This window comes from Muntiacus reevesi, chromosome 10, assembly GCF_963930625.1.
Source record: "Muntiacus reevesi chromosome 10, mMunRee1.1, whole genome shotgun sequence".
In the NCBI taxonomy this organism is placed as follows: Eukaryota; Metazoa; Chordata; class Mammalia; order Artiodactyla; family Cervidae; genus Muntiacus; species Muntiacus reevesi.
In genome coordinates this window covers 68,079,493-68,084,004 of record NC_089258.1, presented here as the reverse complement: position 1 = coordinate 68,084,004, position 4,512 = coordinate 68,079,493, and the positions used below count along the sequence as shown (strand labels likewise).

Here is a 4,512-nt window from a genome sequence, read left to right as displayed (position 1 = left end):
CTCCAAGAATAGACAGTCTGTTATTAGGAATACACTGAATAGTACCCAGGATAGAATTGTTGGTGGCTTTCAGAGTTTTTCTCTACTTCCTTGTCTTTCCTTCTTGGTGAGTGCCTGGAACAAAGTAACTGCTTGTTAAATACTTGTTAAATGAATAACTGCCTCCCTTCCCTTCCCCAAAAGCAAAACCACATTGTTATAAAATTTCTTTTGGATTCTTCCTTTGCAGGAGCATTGAGTCTGAAAGTGAGGTCCCTAGTTAAGAGCATGTCTTTCACCTAATAGTGATACTGGTTAAGAGATTGCTAATATTAAAAAGAAGAAAGAAAAGAATGGTTCTTATGTAGCTGATTGGATGCTTTCCTCAGCATTATCTACCAGTAGATCTCAAACAGCTTACATCAGAATCACCTGAAGAACTTGTCAAGTCACCGATTGCTGAGCTCAGCTCTAAGAGTTTCTGATTAATAGGTCTAGGATCCAGCCAGAAGGTTTTCATTGCCTGTAGATTTCCAGGTGATACTGACGCTGCTGGTCTCCGGACTGTAATTTGAGAACTGCTGCCTTTGGTTCTCCAAGACTAGAAATATAGGTCATTTCATGCATGTGAATGTTAGTTCCTGGTGTTTGCGTAGCCAGTGATCTGTCATTGGAAAGTACATGTACTTGGCTAACAAACTTGCTGAATAGTATTTTTTCCCCCAGAGGTGTTGTTAAGATCTTTCTTCCCAGCACAAGACTTTCTTTTTTTCAGACATCTTTAAAAACTATTTTAAAACTCACCTGCTCAGATAATTGAACTTAATTGACTGAAATAGATTCTTTACCCAAATCTTGCCACACTGATCATTTCTCTACTTTTCATCTCAAGCTTGGTTGAGGGTTTAGCTAAGCTACTCCATGGTATTTCTTGTTGGCATCCATTTGGCTTGGCCCAGCAGCCTGCCGTGACCTTAAACTGACGCCCCCTCAAGCAAGTGCATACCCTACACAGTGACCCTCAGAGTCACAGGGGTTCTGACAGGACTGCTAGTCAGCTGGGTCCTCTCCCTCCCACTGCCTTGCCCTTCTGTGCCCATGTGGCTTACCAAAACCCTGGTCATTTGGTTTGAGTTTATCAATATAGGCTTAACCCAGGAAGCCCAAAACACTTCAGTTCAGTTCAGTCGCTCAGTCGTGTCCGACTCTGCGACCCAATGAACCGCAGCACGCCAGGCCTCCCTGTCCATCACCGACTCCCAGAGTTTACCCAAACTTGTGTCCATTGAGTCAGTGATGCCATCCAGCCATCTCATCGTCTGTCGTCCCCTTCTCCTCCTGCCTTCAATCTTTCCCAGCATCAGGGTCTTTTCCAATGAGTCAGCTCTTCGCGCTTCACACAGGCACTAAGAAAGGCATGTGCCTCAGGCCTGGTCTCTCTCTGTCTGCTCTCTGCCTTGACCTCCTTGTGGTTCCTTGAGGCTTGTCAAGTACTTCCTCTAGGACTTGTGAAGAATGAACTTCTTTATTTCATTTCCTCTTGTGATCTGTTGTTGAACTTTGGCTTACCACCCAGCTCCCTGTGCTCCACTTAATCTGTTAATTTGACAAATTCATAACACACTAATTTTCCAGTGTAATTTTATACCTAGACATGTGTTACTTATTTATCTTCTGGAGTTGATATTTGTTTCTGTTTTCGGTTCTCTAATACAGCTTCCCAAAGAATGGAAAAATTGATATTTCTTTCATTTGGATTTTTTCCCACAGCTAAACACAGTTTTCTAGTATTTCTTAGCATCTCCTAAAACAGATTAAAATGAGGAGAAACTGAGCCTTTTTCCCCCAACTCTTTTGTAAGACATTTTTTTCTTGCTAAATTGTTCTAAAGAAAAAGATCTCAAAAGAGCTCAATGAATACAGAATTCTTAAGTTTATTGTTATTGGCTTTTTTTTGTTTGCTTGTTTATTTGTGTGTAGGATCTCAGTTCCCCAACCAGGAGTTGAACTCAGACCCTCAGCAGTGAGAGCTGAGTCCTCACCTTGGACCTCCAGGGAATCTCAAGAATTAAGTTTAATAGAGATTTTGGTTAAATGTTTTAGCCATACCCTTTCAAATCAAATGCATACATCCTCTGCAGATTTAAGTCAGAGTCTATACTAGATAGCTTCTAGTAGAGAAAAAAGTCTTGAAGACACTTCTATTAATAGTTTTTCTCTTAATAGACTGTCACCCATGAATTTGTGGAAAGGCTTCCCAGATCCCTACCGTCTTTGTTAAAGCCTGTGGTTGATGTTGCTCTGTAATGTCACTGTCTCCATACCAGTATTTTCTTGTTCCAGGGGTTTGTTTGCCACTCTTTTACCCTTCCAGAAAGCCTGGGACAACTCTGTGCAAAAATCATTATGTTAACATCCTTCCTTGAACAACTTTCATGATCAAATTAAAAGAAAATTGGAAATGTTTACCTCCTCATACATATGTACTTTTTAGACATGCCAGTCACATTAATTTACAAGTTTGCTTCAGCTTCTTACTATTGTACTGACCTAACAATTATACTTTAACTTACTGTAATTATAGTAGGTAAACATGCTACTAATCATTAACTTCCAAAAGTATATATCCATATAGTATTACTAAATATTTTGTAACATTTTTTATATTCTTATGTGGCTGCCAGCTCACACTATAGGATGAACCATCACTATCAAATTGCTCAGAATTTCTATTACCTCGATTATTTAGCATTTCATTTTATGCCCCAGACTCTCATCCTTGTTGCCTTGAAATTCATGACTACTCAAGGGCTTCCCGGATAGCTGAAATGGTAACAATCTGCCTGCAGTGTGGGAGACCTGGGTTTGATCCCTGGGTTAGGAAGATCCCCTGGAGCAGGGAATGGCAACCCACTCCAGTATTCTTGCCTGGGGAATCCCATGGACAGAGGAGCCTGGTGGGCTACAGTCCATGGGTCACAAAGAGTTGGATACGATTAAGCGACTTAGCACAGCTTCTGTGTATAAGGCTGAGGGGCAGGTTAACAAAACACAACAACTTTATGATGACCATTCTGCATTTAGGCATTTCAGATTTCCTGCTCTCCTCCCAAGCTCTGAGTCACCTATTGCTAAACCTCAGGTTGAAGAAGAACTCAAGAGAGAATTAAGAATAGAACTTTCTAAATTACTACAATGAAATCGAGCTTTCTTTAAATACATGTGTTCACAAGGTGTTGACATGAAACCTTTTTTTTGGCCAGTATATAGTTATTTTTAATGCCCAGATTTTATAATTCAAGGGCCAGAGGCCAGAACTTTCTCATAGACTCAAGCTTATAAATTTGCAGTAGGCTTTAGATGCCAGTAGGGATACTTCTTGTCTAATTTGGTTTCTGGGAAGACTTCATTCAAATCCTCAGTGGTTGTCTCATCAAATGGAATTAATGTTCTTCATCTTCTCCAGCTCTTTCTCATGTTCTTTGTTCCTGGTCTTTGAGAGAAACAAAAACTCAGCACAGTTTTTCACATCATCTTTTTCTTGAGCGCCCACCTGGGCAGTATACTTATTTTCTGGTTCAGAAAGTTCAGGGCTTTAAGCTTCTCAAGGTCGTCTACCAAGCCAGCCTTGGCCACATTGGCCTTGTAGTAAGCCTAGTCAGTGGCAGATGGCTTCTCAGGTCTTCCTGGAGGTGAGAGTCCCACCCCAGGACTTCAGAGAGTTCGTCGTGGCCTTCTGCTTTCAGGATATGATCTCCCCCAAAACTACCCAGTCAGTGGTTTTTAGAGCAAGTTTCTGCCTACCAGCTTGAGACCTTCGTGACAAGCAGACCCTAGCCCAGGAACCCAAGTCTTTTCACTGCCACTTCTGTTGCCAGGAGGCCCTGGGGCTGGACCCCGACAAGGTGCGCCCTGCTTTCAGGTGCACTCCGGCCTTCACACCCCTTCTTTCCTCCTAGGCTTGTCCCCAGTTACTGCGACATTCTTCTCACTGATGGGCTTCTCTGGCCAAGGACATTAAACCTTCTGAACAACCTCTAGAAATATCTGCTGAAGCATGTGACATGTAATTATGGTTTCATGGATGTTGAATTTTGAATTAATTAAGAAATGATCTGATTTTCAGCCAGGTGCTCGTGCCCAGGTGGCACTAGCAGTAAGGAACCTGCCTGCAAATTCGGGAGACTCAAGAGACGCGGGTTCGATCCCTGGGTTGGGAAGATCCCCTGGAAGAGGGCGTGGCAGTCCACTCCAGTCTTCTTGCCTGGAGAAACCTGTAGACAGGGGGGCCTGGGGGGCTCCAGTCCATAGCGTTGCAAAGAGTTGGGCATGACTGAAGCGACTTAGCATGTGCACTCCTGCCCATATTAACAGACAAATAAGGGTCCACAACCTTCTTTAGGTTAAAGAAGAGAATTATTGAACAGGTGGTTTTTAATGATAGCAACTTAGAGGCATTCTCTGCCCTTCAACAAAGTTTAGTCTCAAGCTTCCCAGCCCATGAAACCAATGTATTGTTTGACTTTCTCTCCA

At 42.4% G+C, this 4,512-nt stretch overlaps 1 pseudogene; it reads right to left on the bottom strand.

Annotated features, from left to right (window-relative positions):
• Positions 1-3,315: 3,315 nt before the first annotated feature.
• Positions 3,316-3,962, bottom strand: LOC136176383 (ATP synthase subunit d, mitochondrial pseudogene; annotated as a pseudogene).
• Between the last annotated feature and the right edge of the window lie 550 nt (positions 3,963-4,512).